The 19,669-nt window shown below is 36.2% G+C and overlaps 1 long non-coding RNA gene across 1 annotated transcript; it reads right to left on the bottom strand.

Annotated features, from left to right (window-relative positions):
* Nucleotides 1-1,123: 1,123 nt before the first annotated feature.
* LOC141373102 (uncharacterized) lies at nucleotides 1,124-13,635 on the bottom strand. Its single transcript, XR_012378757.1, has 3 exons — nucleotides 13,539-13,635; nucleotides 8,982-9,121; nucleotides 1,124-1,433 (listed from the first exon to the last, which is right to left on the bottom strand). It is a non-coding gene; the product is annotated as an uncharacterized lncRNA (long non-coding RNA).
* Nucleotides 13,636-19,669: the final 6,034 nt, after the last annotated feature.

Here is a 19,669-nt window from a genome sequence, read left to right as displayed (position 1 = left end):
AAAAAAACCCAAAAACTTCTCTTTGAGATAAAAAGAGCAAGCGGTATTTGTGAACAGCAATTTTATGATGTCATTGTCGAATTATTTTTTTGCTAATATTCCTTTGGACACATTAGCGACAATAACATTTCATGTTCTTCCATTACCGTGCTTTATACATATTCTTCCCTTCTACCCAACCTTCTGGATCGAAGTAGTGCAAACAGCATGATTTTCTGCACACATACCAAAATTCAAGAATATTTCCTTAAAGGAACAGATCTGATAATTGGGACACTGGATTTTGCATTCTGAAGGAAGATAACAGTCAAAATAAATGAGAACATGCGGGGAAAAAAAGAAAGGGCAAGTACAATTGTAGTTGGTTCTGACGCCTAAGTTTTCACCGTGCATAGGATGCCAGGAAATGGAGTAAATTGCTTAAAATGGCAACCAGTAATTCACAAGATGAGGCTTCGAAATCAAATCTAGCCAACAGTGGAGTCCTAGCTTTTCCCTATGAAATATTCTTAGAGGACAGGAATGTGATTCTGATTTTTGGTATGTTTTGACTGAGTCTCACCTTAATGACAGATTTTGAAGGCTTCTCTTTTTAAGATTTCCAAAACAGAATGCTTGACAAGTTAGACAGCAAGCATGTATCTCATTAGCTTCCAGCAAATGTCAGATTTATTTACACATTCAGAGAGTTAATGATGCATTTCTGGATGTTTTCTTGTAAGTAACTATTTTCTACCTAATTTTAGAACACCTTGAAAGTTCTGTTATTTTGTGACTTGTGAAAATTCAATCGTCTTATAGTTTCAGAAAACAAATACTTTCTGTGAATGCATGGAAAGCAATATATGCATAAATCTATTTATGAACACATGGAGAGTAGTATATAGTATTATTCTACCTACTCTATATGCTGTGTAATTTATATACAATGTAAACCTGCCTCTTCTTAGAATTGTGATTAATATCATACTTCTTAAGCATGTGAGAAGTTATGCGACAAAAAGACAATGTTATAAGTTTTTCCATGCAATCCATCCATCTCTTATTCAGTCTAATTTAAAATTTAAAAAAAATTAAATCTAATTTAAAAAAAAAGCAAATTTTTTTTTACCATTACAATTCTGTTCACGCATTCACTTTAAAAGAATAGCAATAAAAAAATAGCAATTAGTCCATATTTTCCCAAGCAGTTTTATTAAGATAAAGACTAAACTGCTGGAAAACAAACAAAAAACAATGCCTTAGGTTAACTGAAGTTTAGCTAAAGCACATGGAACAATTTAAAAGTCTGAAGAGCCTAGGCAAGTGAGGTTTTGCTCTGTGATTTTGTTCCTATGGCTTCATTTTCTTCCCATGCACTACTCCACCGTTCTCATAGATGCTGCCTTCCTCAGGATGGTTGATGATGCACGTCTGCCACAACATTTCAGTCCCTAGGCAGGAAAAAAAAGAGGAGGAACAGGGTAAGATCTTTTAAATACCTCTCATTTCTGTTCATATTTTACTGATGGGAGCTGGAAACCAAGCAAAATCAGCTGTATGAGGCTGAGAAACGTAGTTTACAGTTGTGCAGCCTTGTGCCCAGAAAGAAGGGAATGGATTTGGGGGGACAGCCTGCAGACTGCCAGAGTCTTTCCTGTGGCCACCTGAGCACATTTCTTCCAACAAATTGAACTCACTCTCTAGCTCAAGGACAAAACCAAAGGTCCTACCCAATGGCCACATTTAGCTCAAAGCCTCTAATATGTGGCTAATAGACATTGCTATCCATTATGAGCTGTTGTGGATTCTACTACCCGGCAACTTACAGACTAACAGAAAAACGATCTGCCCTCTACACCCATCCTCAACTTCCACACACACAATTGTATATGCCCCAACATTTCTGGGGACAGAAGCATAAATACAAATGGAGGCTTACATAGCATGTACAAAAATATTGAAAAATTATAAATCAAGCAAATGGATTATTAAATACCTTTTATCCACCTACTTCGAGAAATTCAGAATTCTCAGACTCGTTTGTCCATCTCTGAGTATGGTAACACAGAGATAAATGCCCCTACCTCCTCACCCTTTTGATCCTTCCTTTTCTTCACATCCCTCTTTTATGGTCAACTGTGTGACACTCAGCCTGCGAGTCCAGGGTACATTCAAAGCTCCCCTGAAGAGATGCCCATTAGCCAGTCCTTGGGCTTAAGCTAAGGCCAACCGTGGAGCGGGCAACTCTCAGGAAGAGGATGTGGGTAAAGTCTGTGAAAAGCCTGGAGGCCAATATGGGACTGTTTGGACGGGGTATTCTGGAGTCCCAGGTACCTGAAACATAGCCTAGAAGTAGAAGATGGGCTCCAGCTGAGCATCGCTGCTACTTGGCCTGTAGAATTCTCACCTTGATGACTGGAGCATGGCTGAAGAATGAAGGAGCCATACCTGCCAATGCATGGAGCCCAAGGCAGCACTCCCTCTTGCCTGGGTCCAAAACTGATAGTGAGAATAATATATGATGGTGGGACAGGAACAAACGAATGCTCCTGGAGAAAAAAAAAAGAAGTCCACTGAGAAAAGAGAATGAAAAACAAGTCCATCAGTCCATGGCAATGCTGAAATCCTGGGCAGAAACAATAAAGGCTGGTTTTGCTGAATGTTGCAGGAGTTCATTGGTTAGATTCTTTCTGATCTGTGGGAAAAACCACCTTATTTTCAGTCTTCCTTGGCACTTGACTCTGATTTCTGGGAGGTTCTTCATTGTGTCCATAATCTCCTATGGCCAGATCTGAAGAAAGTTAATATTCTCCTTGGAGATGCAGTTTCACAAACTCCTTCCTGAATTTGCAATTCTAGGAGGCTGAAAACTCTTTTAGAGATAGTCGGATTTTTGTGGCCGGACTTGTAATTTCTTTGTAATTTTTCTCTCAAAAGTTATTGGGCTTCTGATTTATTTCCTTCCCCCAGTACGGTAGTTGAGGAAGAAATCCCAGTGTTTCTTTATGAATATTGTTCCAAGTCTGTCTTAAGATTTTATTTTGTGGGACCTTTTCTCCCTAACTTGTTTGAATGAAGGTAACTTGAAGACTTCTTGATACAATAGGCTGGGGTAAGGGCAACACTCATTTTCTTACAATCACCCTGAGTTCAGGTAACTTTTCTTGGCTGAGGAATCATAAACAGAGGCCTTGATAAATGTTCTGATTAACATTTTTATTTTCCTATGTTTGAGGAATACAAAATGAGATTTTCCAACTCTGAAAAGCCTGGTATTCTGGACTTTCCCTTTCTTCTTGTTTTGAAAGTGAGTAAATCTTGCCTGAGGTGTTTTCTCAATTGTAATAATTTGCATAAAGCAGCAAGATTCAGGCAATATACATTCACATTATGGCTCTTTACAACCATTTCCCCAGAGGCTGGGGAACAGAGGCTCCACAGGCACGTGTTCTGCTTTACAAGGTATCAAAGACAACAGGTTACCAATGATGACGGCATAACGAGGGTCATGACCTTTCCAATCTTCATGGGTCCATATTTCCTAACCACTGATCCAATGCCACATATTTGAGGTTTCTGTTATAGCAGCAACCCACTTGGGACTTTAACTTCTGTTTTATTTTGACTAAAGTGTAGGCAATAGCAAGAAGTCTCCAAATACAATAACATAAATAAAGGAACTACAGTTTCTAGTCTCGCCAGCAGCTAGGTACAACCATATGCCCAGGAAGACTCGGGGAGTGTATAGTAACTGGCATATCACTTTAACTCTAAAAACTGAAATGCCATTGTCACTGCAAAAAAGTACTCTGCAAAGATCAATAATGGCCACCTAATGATTAAAAGCAAAAATATCCTTTTGCCCAAATCCTCTTTCCCTAACTCATCTCCTACTCTTTCTTTAACACCTCTGCATTGGACAACAACCCTCATAACTTGAGCATCTATTCTTTTTTAATTCATCAGAGAGTCAACTCTTTAACTCTTCCTTTCTTTTCCACAGTTTTTGCCTTCACTTTTGCAAGCTCTAGATCTCTCTGGTTGTGTTTTTCTTATTCTATGTTGTATAGTCAATCTTTAATTTTTATCTCTACTTCCTAGATTTCTCTTTAAATCTCCACTCCCTATTTTGGATTGTCTGCAAGATGTCTCTACATAAGATCCTCACTTTCCAAGTTTAATTTTCCACTTTTCCTCCAGAATCAACTGAAGGACACTGTCCATTCTTCCTAGTCCAGGCTGTGCCATTCCTCATGGTAGCTCCTTCTTCATTTTGCATATCTTTGTTTTGCCATTTTTTTTTTTTTGGTCAACACATTGACACACTATGCCATGTTTATGTCAAATGCTCATGGGGCACCTGGGTGGCTCAGTCAGTTAAGTGTCTGCCTTCTGCTCAGGTCATGGTCCCAGGGTCCTGGGATCGAGCCCCGCATCGGGCTCCCTGCTCAGCAGAGAGCCTGCTTCTTCCTCTCCCTCTGCTGCTCCCCCTGCTTGTGCTGCTTGCTTTCTGTCAAATAAATATTTATTTATCTAATAAATAAATACTTATTTATTTATCTCTGTCAAATAAAGTATTTATTTATTTGACAGAGAGAGACACAGCGAGAGGGAACACAAACAGAGGGAGTGGGAGAGGGAGAAGCAGACTCCCCGCTGAGCAGGGAGCCCAATGCAGGGCTCAATCTCAGGACCCTGAGATCATGACCTGAGCCGAAGGAAGACGTTTAATGCCTGAGCCACCCAGGCGTCCCTAAATAAATACAATCTTTAAAAAAATAAAATGTCCATAGAAACTCAGTGTCAAATGAAGATTCCACCCTTCAAGTTTCCATACAGCTCCACATCTTCTTTTGGGACTCGGACATTAACCAAAGTTCTCGGCCCTACTCTCCTCTTCAAAGGTCATCCTCTCATAAAATGTACTGTGGAATACTAGGATTTGTCTGACATCATTCCAGGCACCTGCCACTTTGCAAACCATGCTTCTGTTCCGTTTCTAACTGTATGATGAGCAAATCCGCTCAGAGCAAATGCTTTCCGAGTGCTCCCAAAGTGATACAAGCATCACTGGGAAGACACCAGGGAGGACTTCGAAGTGGTCAGTTCACTTTCCTGTATGACCCTGCAACCTTGGTGTGCACAGTAGCCATGTACAAGTTTGTCATCTGTACAAATTTTGCAGTGGTTGCATAATTCAGGAAAATTAAATTGAAAGAGAAAAACATTAGAATTGTTCTACGTTGCTTTCATAGATCATAAAAATGCACACAGACTAAAACATTAAATATGGTTGCTTGTGCTGTCAAGTCCCAGTTTCAAGACTTGCTTTCTTTCCCTTGGGTTCCATATCTTATGTCCAAATTTATTTATTCTCTCTTAGGTGGATGAGTCCTCATCAGTTTGATTTTGTCTATTAGCTTTTTTGTTGAATTCAATGACTACATTTTTGTTTACGGAATTTTTTTTTCATTTTACAGAGCTTTTGGTATTTCTGCTCTTCTTGTATGATCTCCTTTCTTGTCACAGTTTCTAGTCCATTTTTCACTTTAAACACTTTAAACATATTTATTTTAAAATCCCTTTCATGTTCCCTATTATTTCTAGCTCTGTGTAAATTATTTATTGTGTATCATTGTTTTCTATTGTATCTGAGAGCCCTGGAATGAAGACTTCCTATAAAATATTTTATTTATACTTTGTAATCCATATGGTTTGCCTCAATTCTAACCACTTCTGAAAATTCATTTTTGATCTGGAGTTTGTACAATTCATTTGTGATTTATAAGCATCCTTCTTCATTATTTCATATATGAGACACTGTGGTAAAAATTTATAGTCTCATTTCCAAGATAAGCCCGCATTGCTTCATTGATGATCTAATGCAAGATGCTCAGTGTCATCTCTCTGTGAGATGTGCTGAATGTGAGGGTCTACGGTATGGCCAGTTTTCTTACTGGAATTTATGTGCATATCACCTTTTGGTACCCACTGAAATGTTTAGCCTTAATTCCCACTCACAGTTTTACTTCATTCTCTTTTTACTTGTAACTTGGAATTAATTTCTTTCTTCTTTTGATTAATTACATATGCTTAAAACATTAACTAGAATTTGTATATTTTTAATGCAGCTACTCTCATTAATTCAGTCCACCATTGACAAGAATCCCTTCCTTCCCAGCTGAGTGCATTGTTTTTCAAACATAGATCTATTAATCTTGATTCTTTAAGAAGAAATGTAACCGTTACCCACATAGCTTTATTTTAACCCAGGCTCTAGCCCCTTGCCCTCATTAGCACATTTCAGCAGATCTGAAATATACAGTTGAGAAAAACATAGTATGAGATCTAACAGTCCTAGGCTAGACTTGGCACTTCAAGATGCACAGGACATTTTAGGAGGGCAATCTAAGTCCCATCTCTTTAAAGATTTCTCTGTCTGTATGATAGCTCAAGTACTTCCTGACATTTTTTGAGATTAGATAACAATTAGATCTAATAACCATATATACAAACATTAGAGCACAGTCTCAGATGCACTGACATATAAAATCACAATGAGAGAAATATTTTCCTATCTGTCCAAAGTTCCTACTATGGGGATATGATGTAAATTTATTATCAGAAAAATGTCAAAGTTCTCTTCTCTGTTTATTGATGTTTTCATGCTATGTCACTCGGCAGAGTTGTCCTAATTTTTTTTTTTTCTTTTCTTTAACCCACCAATTGGTTACAATAAGTTGGGATTTTCAAATTAACCACTTCTGTCACTCTGGGTCAAACGAAAATCTGAGATCAAGCACCATTTTCCCATACAAAGATTTAGATACTCTAATAAAAGGAGATATTTGGGTCAGTGGAGCTGGAGGAGGGAAATCAACATTTTCGTTAACTCTGATCTTGTGTGTAAAATTGGGGATTTTGTCTTAGCCAAGGTACTAGGTTATAAGTTTTTAAATACAAAGGGAGCTTTTCTGACATTGTGTCTTCTGGAAGTTAGTTTAAAATTTTTAAGATCTCTTAATTAAATTTTAATTATAGTAATGTTAGTTTAGAGCCATATGAACTCCACAGGACTGAGAATTCAAGCCCACAAAGTGTCTTTTGGTATGAAAAGTTCAGAGATTTTCATTAAGAAACAGACATATTGTCAATGTCTATTTATCTATATGTTACACAGTTGATCTAAGAATAATTATCTTTCCCCACCAAAGTCTAAAAAAATTAGTTGTAGTACATGATATTATTTATAATTTGCAATCTTTCTTTACCAGGAGATAAATAATTATACAAAAAGAAAAAAAAAGTGTTTATTTGCTGGATGTTCTTGCTGGATATTCTTTTTAAGAACCTATGGATATTGTTGAAAAAAAAAATTCCATTGACTCAAAAAAAACAAAAAAAAATCCTTAGAAATTTTTTATGCTTTGCATTTGTTTTGTTACAAGTCCATGAAAATCAATCATATATAGAGAAAAAGTCATCATTCTTTACTGCAATAAAAATAGAATACTTAAGTAGAATAAATAGCTAATAGGCAGAAAAACTATATAGATATTTTTCCAAAGAAGACATACAAATGGCTGACAGTGGGCGGGCACTGGGGGAAATGAGTGAAGGTGTTCAAAAGGTAAAAATCTGCAGTTATAAGATAAATAAGTGCTGGTTAAGTAATGTACAGTATGGTGACTACAGTTAATATTGTATCATATATTTAGAGTTGCTAAAAGATTAGATCTTAAAACTTCTCCTAAGAAGAAGAGAAATAACTATGTGAGGTGATGGATGTTACCTAAACTTATTAGTGGGAATCATTATATGCATCTGCCAGATCACTCTGTTCGTACACATTGGACTAATAAAATATTATATATCAGTTTTATCTCATAAAAGCAGGGAGAAGCATAAATAATAGTTAACATTAGTAATTCTCTAAGGTCCCATATTGATAATATTAAGTTTGATCAGTTCATATAGTGTGTGCCAAATATTTCCATTGCAAAATTTAAGCTTTTGTTCCTTTTGTCATTATTAATCTGTAATGTAATAATTTCAGACTCTTTGAATATCCCAACATTTATAATCTAGTGATTTCACCTTAACTAATGGTTTTTGCCTGAGTCAGTTACTACTATAATGATTATTAAATAGTGATTTTTCTATTTCTATTATTTCTTATAAATTTTTAACCAGCATTCCTATTTAAATAAGGCATTGTCCCCCTTTTAATATTTTTGATATCAAAGTCAATATTTTGCTAACTGATTAAGTGCACTTTAACATAATTTTAATATGATCCTTCATGTAAAAGGAGGTTTGATTTTTTTCACAAAACTCTTATGCCCTGATAGTGTACTTAGTCGATCATTTTACCATGTTCCTCCCAGGTGAGATCTGTTTATATCAGGAGTATCCACAGCTATTCGAATATTTATAAATCAGAAAGTTTTAACCGCCATGGAAATTCCATGAAATTTTACATAAGTGCAAACGTAAATCTGCAAATGCCTAGGAAGTCATTAGCATGGGTGTACACTTTTTTAAACAATACTTTGAAAGAATATTGAAATAGTAATTAGAGGAACTCCCTGTTATGGAGTGAAGCAAATCCTTCAGCTGAGGAAATTAAAAAGTAACATCAAATATAACTTATTGAACCTGAACAATTACTATCCGACATAGAGGCATACCTCAGAGATACCTGTGGGTTCATTTCCAGACAACTGCATGCAAATAAAGCAAATAGTGCAATAAAACAAGTCAAATGAATTTTTTGGTTTCCCAGTGCACACAAAAGCTATGTTTACACTATACTGTAGTCTATGAAATGTGCAAAACATTATGTCTTTAAAAAAATGTACACACCTTAATTAAAAAATACTGTGTTGCTAAAAAATGCTAGCCATTATCCAAACTTTCAGCCAGTCCTAATCACTGATCACAGATCACCAGAACAAATATAATAACAATAAAAACGTATGAAATATTATGAGAATTACCAAAATGTGACACAATGACACGAAGTGAGCAAACGCTTTTGGAAAACTTGCGCCCATAGACTTGCTTGATGCCGGTTGGCCACGAACCTTCAACTTGTAAAACATGCAGCATCTGCGAAGGGCTATAAAACGAGTTGTGCCTGTAGAGATGAAATAGAAGCAGCATTCATGTTGGGGAAGTTATAGCCTTCAGGAATTAGACTCATTTTTCTTGGGCTGAATTGAATGCAACAAAAGATGTCCAGCTATTTCCCCACGCGTTCCCTTTCCAATTAATTTTCAAACTGCGTGCATGTTCCCTCTCTCACAATATGCACTACACTACATTTATGGAGAGACTATCCTAGAAACATTAAAACTATCCCAGAAACACTGCATATTCAATAAATGCTATGTGGCCGACCAGCCCGCCTTATGAATGAGCTTTGTGAACTCTGAGCACTTCTACTTTATCACCAGAGACATCACAAAGTGTTAGCATAGATCACTGAGTTTGAGTTGAGGACTACTATAGGCCTTTATAATATTTTTAAAGTTACATCAATAAAGATAATGTTTGACACAGGTTTTAACAAATACACTTTCATTAGGTGAAGAAATCTTCGACTTACGATTTGCTAAGTGCTTTGTTTCTGTTTTTATTTTTATTCATGAACAGGTGCTGAATTTTTGTAAAATATTTCAGTGCAACAGCTGAGATTAATTTATTATTTGTTAAAATGTATAAACACACCGTTACACTTTCTGATACTAAGCTCTTTTCTACTGCTGGAACAGAACAAATTTAAATGTGATATATTTTATATACATGCATTGCAGGTTTCAATTTGGTAAGAGTGTAGTCATGCTTTCTGCATCAATGTTCATAAATGAGTTTCCTCTGCAATTTTGTTTTCTTGTACTATTCTTGTCCAGTTTTATAATTGATGTTATATGGGTCTAATAAAATGTGCTCAGAAGTCCTTCCTCTTTTTCTATTCTCTGAAGAGCTTTTGTATGGTGAGGATTGTGTGTTTCTTCGAAGCCTTGTTAAAACATCTCCAAAACTATTGGTCATCATTTTCTTTTCTAAAACTTTTTGTAAGAAGATATTTTCTCCACTGATTCATATTTTAAATTATAGTTACATATTTCATTTATGTTAGTTGAGAATAGATTTTCTAAAATATTCATATTACTCCTTTTCAAATACATTGTCATTAATGTTTTCATTGTCTTAAAGTTTTAAACAGCTTCTACTAATCTAATTATTCTATTTTCTAAAGTTAATTTTCCTTCTATGCGCTTTTTCTTTTTTTCTAGTTTGCCTTGATAGAACATGCTGTATTTTCACTCTTGTAAAGAATCAACTTTTGGTATTGTTTATTATCTCTGTAGTCCCCTCCCCACAAAATGTGACATTTCTCTTTTATTAACGTCTGATTTTTATTATTTTCTTTCTCCTACTTTTCTTCTTACTCTGTACATTTTTCTTCTTCTTTGAGTTGATAATAACACAACAGTAGCCACAATAACATAATAATTCATTTTGTGAGTATTCAGCCACCCACCAAGTGCAGACCTTGTTGAGATATGGGGACACAATGTTTTGGAGAGAAGAAATGAACACTAAAACATTGAACATATGAGTGCTATTTTAGTTAGTGTTGTAGTGAGTTATAAATCAATGCTATAAAGGAGAAAATAATTTGTGGAGATGGAAAGATGCATAGGACACTTCGTTTAGGGAGGAAGGTCAAGGAGTTCTTTGGAGAGATGTGGTGAGTTGGCGTAGCTGTGGGAAGGGATGGGGGGAAGGGGCAGGTCCTGCAGGCACTAGGCACAGAAGAGCCTTCATGAGCTCCAAAAGAAGATGGAGAAATAGGCAGAAGCCAGATTTTGTAGGACAAGGGAGGGAGTTTAGATTTTGTGATAAAGCAATACATCCATTGAAATGTTTAAGCAAGGACGGTAAACATAACCTACATTACGTTCTGAGAAAACCATGTTTCCTCGTCTGCAGAGAATGCATAGGGGAGGTGAAACCATAGGAGTGGGAGCACAAGGAGGGGCTGGTGCCTTTAGTCAGGTGAGACAGATGGTGGTTTGAACTAAGGTGATATCAGTAGGGATAAGACTAGAAGGACAGGTCTGAGTATTATTTTGAAAATAATTATTTTCGTATTATTACAAAGATGGACTCGTATTATTACAAAGCTGGACTCAGTGGTGTGCAGTGTATAACAATTTTTTCCTTTCTCATCCTCTGTCAGGTATTAGTTTGTCATATATTGCCTTCTTGCCCCCTGGATAGTATATTTAGATGCGTAATCATTCCTGATTGCTTTCATGTATTAGAAAACCTATTTTCAAAAAAAAAAAAAGAAGAAAAAAGAAAATCCATTTTCAAACATTGAAAAAAAGCCTAGCTAAGATTAGTGTCAAAATTATGACCTATTATCCAAAATAAGCATGTCCCCTTCTTTGGTTCACGTTTGGCCTGGCAGGGCATCAGTGAAATGGGGCGCTTTAACTTCCTGTCATTGCTTTTGCCCACTTGACTGGGCTGCCTCTGGCTTCCCCCGGCTAGAGAATGGGGAAGGAGATGAGACACTGGAGGGAGTGGGGGGAGTTGGTCTGGTGTTTTTGTAATCCAACATTGGTGTCTTCTGCATGGCAAATGTACTCAAATTATTATTTGTATTCTTTCATGGAGTACATTGCGGCTTTTTGGATGAAAGCTTCTGTCAAGAATACCTCTCACACTACCATTTCCTTGCAAAGATGTTAGCCTTTCAAGTTAACCACTGAGTACACAGATATTGTTTCTTCTCCAGAGCACAGAAACATAGCGTAGCCTCCCACCTGCAACAGGTTCCTCTGCTCTGCCCCACAGGTGGAATCCAGCCAAACCAGTCTAATCCCTTGAGAGTTTTCCAGACAAAAGAAGACACAAATGTGTGTTTGCCTTGATCAAATTCTCCAGAGGAACAGACCATATGCTCACAAAACCCCTCTCAGCACACTTCTCTTCCTCAGCAACCTAGACAAGCCAAAAATTTTTGGCTAAAAAGTCTCTGACTGGCACGGAGAGGGCAGGGTTGTGTCCTTGGATACCGCCCCGCCTTCGGACCTCAACAAATCTCTGAAACTCCCTGAGCTAGTCTTGAAATAAGGAAAAATCTCCACCCTCATACAAAGCCAAGGGAGGTAAAAAGCCAAAGGCTGAAAATCTTTTTCAAGTCCAAGACATCCTCCTCTCTCAATCCATTGGATAATTAGTCTTCTCTACATAAACTTAGAGGAGTGTGAGGGGGTCGGGATGGCCGGCCTAGATTTTAAACACCTTTTAGCAAATACTGAATATGTATTTCTTCTAGCACCTTTTTGCTTTTCTTAAAAAAGAAAATGTTCTTCCGTTAGTACTTATCTTCTCAGTTTGGAGAACCAACAAAATTATCAGAAAGAGTTGAAAAGCTATTTAGTATTATCATTTAATCCTCAAATTAACTCTATAATGTAGGTTTATTTTTCCTATTTTTTCCGAAGGGGGAAATGACACAGGAAATGTGAATTACTTATGCATATTTACATACCTAACATGTAGTAAGCAAGGATAAAAACAGACTATTCACATTTTCTGACAAAAGGATACTAACTCAGAATTCTACAAACTTGGATTGAAATATTAATGTAATATCGGGCGCCTGGGTGGCTCAGTTGGTTAAGCGACTGCCTTCGGCTCAGGTCATGATCCTGGAGTCCTGGGATCGAGCCCCACATCGGGCTCCCTGCTCCGCGGGGAGTCTGCTTCTCCCTCTGACCCTCTTCCCTCTTGTGCTCTCTATCTCTCATTCTCTCTCTCTCAAATAAACAAATAAAATCTTTTAAAAAAAGAAAAAAAAGAAATATTAATGTAATATTTCTGAAATATGAAGACCTCTGTTGAAAAAATTTATATGTATATGTTTTGTCTGCCTAAAAATAATGCAGTCTTAAAGTGAATTCTTGTTCATGTTACTCATGCAAATTAAAAAAAATTGAACTAAATTTTTAACTTATATATTGAATCTCTTCTTGGTTGAGAATGTGCAACTGTTCCTGACTTTACAGATGACCTTTTCCATACTCTTACATGTGCTTTCTTCTAAGTAGAATCTAAGAGAAGAAATATTTCCTGATGCTGTGATAAATGCATTTAGTGATAACCAACTCTAATTTAATTTTATCTTATCCTCAGAAAGGAGAAATTATAATTTAATTTATTTTTAATTAATTAATATCTGATAATTTATTTATATTTAAGTTTTAATATTTTTTAATAATTGTCTCATTAAACATTTTGGAATTATTCTCCAGAGAAAATAAAGCATAAAGAAATAAACTGTAACAAAGGTTATCTGTAGTCGAGATATCTAATACTGCTTTTTTGTTTTGTTTTTTTGAAGAGGGGCTGGCATTTAACTCTAAAAGGCTGTATGATGGCCAATCTAAGGGAAAAAAGGGAAAAAAAAGTAAATCCAGCCATTATACATTTTTTGTTCACAAGAACTCAATGTTCTGATCTGAAATACTCACCACCCACTCTCACATGTCACCAGGAAGAAAACGTCTGCTTGCACTGCTAGAGAAATACTTGTTCTGCTAACCAACAATCATATTTTTTTCAGAAGCCCTAGACAAAGAAAAATATAATTTATACTCTATTTAGGAGCACATGTATTTTATTTTCATTCAATCACTATCCTATTTAAAAACATGAATTTGGGGCACTTCAAAGTATTGTGCCTTGTATTCCTCAAATGATGCACTAAAAGCTGGTAGCTTAGTATTTTATATTGAGAATATTTCTTTCTCTCAGAAGAAGATTTAAATATCCTCATATATCCAGAACTAGAAGAAGCTGTATGATAGGAACCAGCCAAGACTTACTGTCAGAAGGTCTGTGTAAAACTTCCAGCCCTGCCATTTAACAACCACAGATACTTTAGGAACAGAAAATCCTTTTGAGCTGTAATATCTTCATTTGGAAAATGGAGACAGCAATAGTTATCTCTTGGGTTTACTATGAGTACAAAATGATAACACTTTTACAATTGCTTTGCAAACTATAAAGAATTTGGCATTATTAAAATATTTCAAGAAAGTAAATTACATAATTTTCAATGTTTTGTAAACTATTTCTGGATATTGAAGTACCGTTTTGTGTCCTAAATCAACAGTGTACTGAATGGTACTTTAGTGGTCTGTTTCCAGGGAATAACTTTCACATGGGTATTATCCAGTTGCATATAATGAAATGTGATATATAATCGAGCATTACACATTTAACTTATCATCTGGGAAATTGGAATTGTCAGTCCCTGAGAAAATAATTAAAACCCATGCTTCCACAGAAATATATTGAAATTCATTTCTTGAGTAGAGATACATGTGGGAGAGAAAAAAAAGATAAAATTGCTTTCTCTTTTTTTTTATGTTCAGGAATAAAATCTAATTCCTGGAAGAATATAGTGTAATGTGTAAGGAACAACACAAATGTTGATGCTTGAAAATGTCATTTCAGCTGCAATTAGGAAAATAAGAGAACATTCTGAAAAATGCTCTGAAAAGTAAGGGTTCTAAGAATGACAACAAAAAAGGGTCTACTTCAAAGTATGATATTTAATGAATTACTAATCAAAAGGACCCTCAGCCATATGAGGTTATATTACTTTGTAGAGTTCCAACCAAAGGTGGGTTGTCTGAATAACCAAACATGTTTATATTCTTTTATAACTCCCAAGATTAATTGGCTATCTCCTAGGACCATGGACAACACAAGAGTGAAGGGGTCATTGTGAATTTAAAGCATGTCTGGCCTTCTCTTTAGTTCTACTGCAAGTGAATTAGGCATGGCTACAAAGGAATAGGTTGGTTTACCTCTTGGCCTTCAATAATTTACCATAATTTACAGTACAAAACATAAATAAATGTACATATAACATAAATAAATTCATTTTGTGTCACATGAGGAATTGATTTGACAAGTTAATTTATCAAAGAAGCAGTTTTCAAATTCTGTTGTTTTAAACATAGCCTATAGCTAAATTGAATCAAACTATTAGTTTCTTTTGCTTATTTGTTTGTTTTTAATGTACATTTTGTCTTTCAAACCAAGTAATTTCCATTCAGACCGTTCATCAGGTTATCCAGGAAAATAAAATTGGTTCACTCTTGGTGTTGTACACTCTACGGGTTTGGACAAATGTATAATGACATGTATCCACCATTAGTATTTTCACTGCCCTAAAAATCCTCTGTTCTCTGTCTATACACATCCTTTCCAAAGTAGCTTCTTTCACTTAGCAATATGCATTTAAGGTTCCTCTGAATCTTTGCATGGCTTGATAGAACATTGCTTTTTAGCACTAAATAATATTCCAGTGTCCAAATTGCCACAGGTCATTGATCCATTCACCTTCTGAAGGACATTTTGCTTGATTCCGAGTTTTAATAACTGTGAGTAAAGCTCCTATAAACATCCATGTGCAGGTTATCGTCTGAACATCAGTTTTCAACTACTTTGGGTAAACACAAAGAAGTGATTCCTGGATGATCAGTTAAGGTCTGTTTAATTTTGTAAGAACAAGTGTCTACTCTAATGAATTCAATTTCTCTGTGTTGTTTCCAACTTTTTCTTTATTTTTCTTCCATTTCTTTTCAATAAAAAATAAATGATTTGTAGTGATAATTTTCCTGCCCACATCAAGCTGGTATAAAGATATAGGTAACAATGAAAAAAAAGTCTTCCAAATAGTCTTTAGGCTAATCTTGTAAGTGTGAGATCTCTGAAGCATTAAATTCTCAAGTTTATAAATTCTCATTCAAGACCTTAGGAGGAATGAGTTTCTTCTCTCTTTAGATTCCTTAAGTGTCTCACTATAAAAGTCGGAGTTGTTCTCCCAAATATAAAAAAACATGTGTCCTGAATCCTTCACTCCAAGTAAAAAGTGTCACATTGATGCTACTCTGTTTGATCTCAGTTTCTAATTATTTCTTATCATGCTGATGCCAAAGGTTTACCTATGGATTTTCTTTCCTATATTCATACAACTAAATAACTTACTACCCCTAATAATATGGTCTTATCACCTATCAGATATGTGGTCTTGAGCCAAAAAATACCTACTTCAAAAGATTTCTTGAAAGAGTAATTTAATTAATACTTGTCTAGATTGCTTAAGACAATAGTTAGAACACTTAAAGGTCTAAAGAAAGATTAACTAGTATCATTTTGCCTTTTTTTAGTTATTATTATTGCTTTTCCTAATAATATAAAAATTTTAAATTTACTTTGGAGCTTGTAGTTGGTATGGGTTGAATTGTGACCCCTTCCTAAAAGATATGTACAAGTCCTAACTCTTAATACCTGTGAACGTGGCCTTATTTGGAAACAGGGTTTTATAGATTTAATCAAGTTAAAATAAAATCATTACTATGGTGGGCCTTATTCCAATATGACTGGTATCCTATTGAAAAAGGGGAAATTTAGACTCTACAGAGAGATTGGCATGAGAAGACACAGAAAAACAGGCACAAAGGGAAAAGATGGAGAAGATTGGAGTTACAGTGCCATAACCATGAAATGCTGAGTGCCTCTAAAGCTGGAAAAGGAAAGGAAATACCCTCCTCAAGAGGTTTTGGAGGAGCATGTCCCTGCCAACAACTTCGTTCCAGATTTCTAGGCTCCAGAACTATGAGAGATTAAATTTCTGTTCTGTGAAGCCCTCCAGTTTGTAGAACTTTATTATGGCATCCCTATGAAAGGAATACAGTAGACTTGTCACTGAATATTGTTCATCTGTCTCTGAACTTTGCTTCACCTGAAGCATTTGTATCCTAAATGGTCAAACAAGGAAGGAAAAGATAAGCTTTCTGCCTACATAACAAATCTTTCTTCTGACTTATTCTTTTACATTTTCATAATGCCCATACCCCTTTTGTAATTTGATAAATGTGTTTTAGACACCATACCATGCCCCACAAAGAAGACTACCTTAGTAGCTGAGTACTTCTCTTTACAGCACCTCTGTCTCTGGCACTGAAAGGCGCATCAAGAATATAACCATTTTCATGGTGAGATCCCCTACTACCATCACATTTATCAACAGGTTTAGAGATAATAAAGACTCAATCTCAACACTTGTTTTAATCTCCTAATGGAGAGCTAAGTGTCAGCTCCATATTGTTCAGCCATTGTATTCCCCAGAAAGTCCATTGGCCATTATTCAGAGAATCTAATCTAATTTACTCTGGTATGTCAGAATTCTCACTGTTGCTCCTCTAAAGGTCCTTAACGGTTTCCCATCAGGTGCCCTCCAGTATGGCCTTATTAAAGTTCTAACAAATAATAAATAAATCATATTTGCCTGCTTCCTTGTTTTTGATCATTCTGCTCCATTTACTTCTTATACAAATACTCAAATCCCTGCCTTCCCATATTTCATCTGATTACCCCTACTTATTATCATCTTTCACATTTTATAATACTCCTTCTTCCACCTTCATTGTGACCTACAATCTGGAAATCTCTGCATTTGAACATGGCCACCAAGTCTCCCCACTCACGATTACATAAAGCATACCTGCCCCTCTCAGGGGTAGTTCATTTGCACCACCTGCAATGGTTTTCCATTAGTTCTCTGAAGGGAAAGTGTTCCTGGTTCTTACTTTTGTAGATTAAGGGTTTGGCTCCCTTGGGGCAGGTAGTAGAGGTGAGGGAGTGGAGTTTCATGGGTGGCTTCTCTTCCCTTGCTGTAGTCAGCACTACAAGAAAAGCTTCCTTAGACTCTGATCTTCCTTGTGAGCCTCTGGCAAGAGAGCGCCCCTCCTTCTCATCTTAAGTGGCTTCTCATTCCTCTGCTAGCCAACATTTATCAATTTAAAATTTGAAAGCTTCATCTTCTTAATGGCTTCTCTGGTCTTGAAAGCTCAGCCACAGGTCAGCAAAATCTTGGCCTTCTCTCTCCCCAGGTTTTAGATTACTCTATACACTGTAATTTCAGTTTTCTAATATTTTCAGGAGAAATATCTAATTTTCAGTTTGTTCAGCTTTCTGTGAATTGTCAGAGTGTCCACAGTACTCTTTCCAGCTCCCTGTTCTCCAAGCTGAAATCTAGAAGTTGTCTGGATTGTTTCAGAAAACTATGTGAAGGGCTCAGGTGGTTAAGCCTCTGCCTTCAGCTCAGGTCATGATCCCTGGTCCTGGGATTAAGTCCCATGCCAGGCTCCCTGCTCAGCAGGGACCCTTCTTCTCCCTCTCCCTCTGCTGCTCCCCCTGCTTGTGCTCTCTCCTCTCTCTCTCACGTAATTAAATAAAATCTTAAAAAAGAAGAGAAAAGAAAAGAAAACTATGTGAAATCTGTTTCTTTAAAATTCTTCTCCTACACCATTTCATATGTACTTAGCAACATCATAAGTAGCCCTTCTTTTTCTTTTCCAATGCCTGTGCCATTGTATAATTAATAATTCTCCTTCTTACTTTTTAAAATAACATTATTTTAATCTTCTGAGAGAAAACTAAGATTCTCCTTTCACCCAAGAGCCTCAGAGAGGGTTTTGTTTGTTTGTTGTTCGTTTTTGTTTTTAAATTAAACCAACATAGATGATTATTAGGGCAAGTTTGGATAGTAGGGGAGGAATTTTATTTCTTTATACGTATAAGCCATATATTATTGTCATGGTGCATTTGTATTTTCTAGTAGATTTAAAAAGAAGACTTTGGCTGCCTTCATTTTGATCTCGAACTTTCTAGATGTATTCTTTCCAGCCTGTCTCTGGGCCAAGCAGAGGGCAGAGCATCCCCTGCTGGGAACTGAAACTATCCCCTTAGCCTACAGATAAGGACTGCCCTGAGCTAGCAAGACCCCACCCCTGACTGACTCCAAGACAGGGATCTTTTCCCGTCAGTGTCTACCTGTAGGTACCCACCCACCTTTGTCCCAAGTTTTTTGCTTTTGTCAACCTGGAAGTATTTTCAGCCCTTTGGAGACAGTCTTTGAGACATTAGCCGGCTGTCTTCTAGGTGTTGGCCTTACTAATATAAATTCCTTTCTCGTTTCACATCAGTCCTTTCTCTGCCTTTGGATTTTGTCCTTCTGTCCTTGGTGAGTGGCCCGAATGTGGTCCGTTTGGGACCCTGAGCCAAGTGCTCTTGCAGCCCTGCTATAGATTTTAAATGCCTTTGAGAAAAGGCATTACTCCATTTTAAAATTCTTTCCTATGCAATGTCTTCTACAAATTAGGCATTAGTTATTGAATTTATTTAGAGTACTTATAAATCTTTATCAAGACCAAAAGTTCCAATAACAACTACTAATAAGAATACTCATTCTATTTTTTCTGCCTATCTTTCTTTTTTCTTAGTGTGAATACCTACAAGATGGATAGGTAAACCTTTGATAAAACTCAAGTAAGTTATATATATTGAGTATAACAGATAACATCACAAGCATGAAACAATCCAGTGTTCAGTAGTGTTTATGCCATATCAAAATGTGGTTATCACTACATGGACATCTAGCACAAAATAAGCACTAAGAAAATAAAGGAATTTATCTAATCTACTCTAATTTTTCTTAATATCCTCTCAAGAAATTCTCAAAGGTAGCTCCGCAGATACTGTCAGAAAGAAAATTTTATAATGCAGGTCCTTTGGGGTCAAATAA

The sequence above is a fragment of the Callorhinus ursinus genome, unplaced genomic scaffold (assembly GCF_003265705.2).
Source record: "Callorhinus ursinus isolate GAN/ISIS: 27379988/994484 unplaced genomic scaffold, GSC_fseal_2.0 scaffold7, whole genome shotgun sequence".
Taxonomy (NCBI): domain Eukaryota; kingdom Metazoa; phylum Chordata; class Mammalia; order Carnivora; family Otariidae; genus Callorhinus; species Callorhinus ursinus.
Note: the sequence above shows the minus strand (reverse complement) of the source record. Positions and strands in the feature narration are given on the sequence as shown.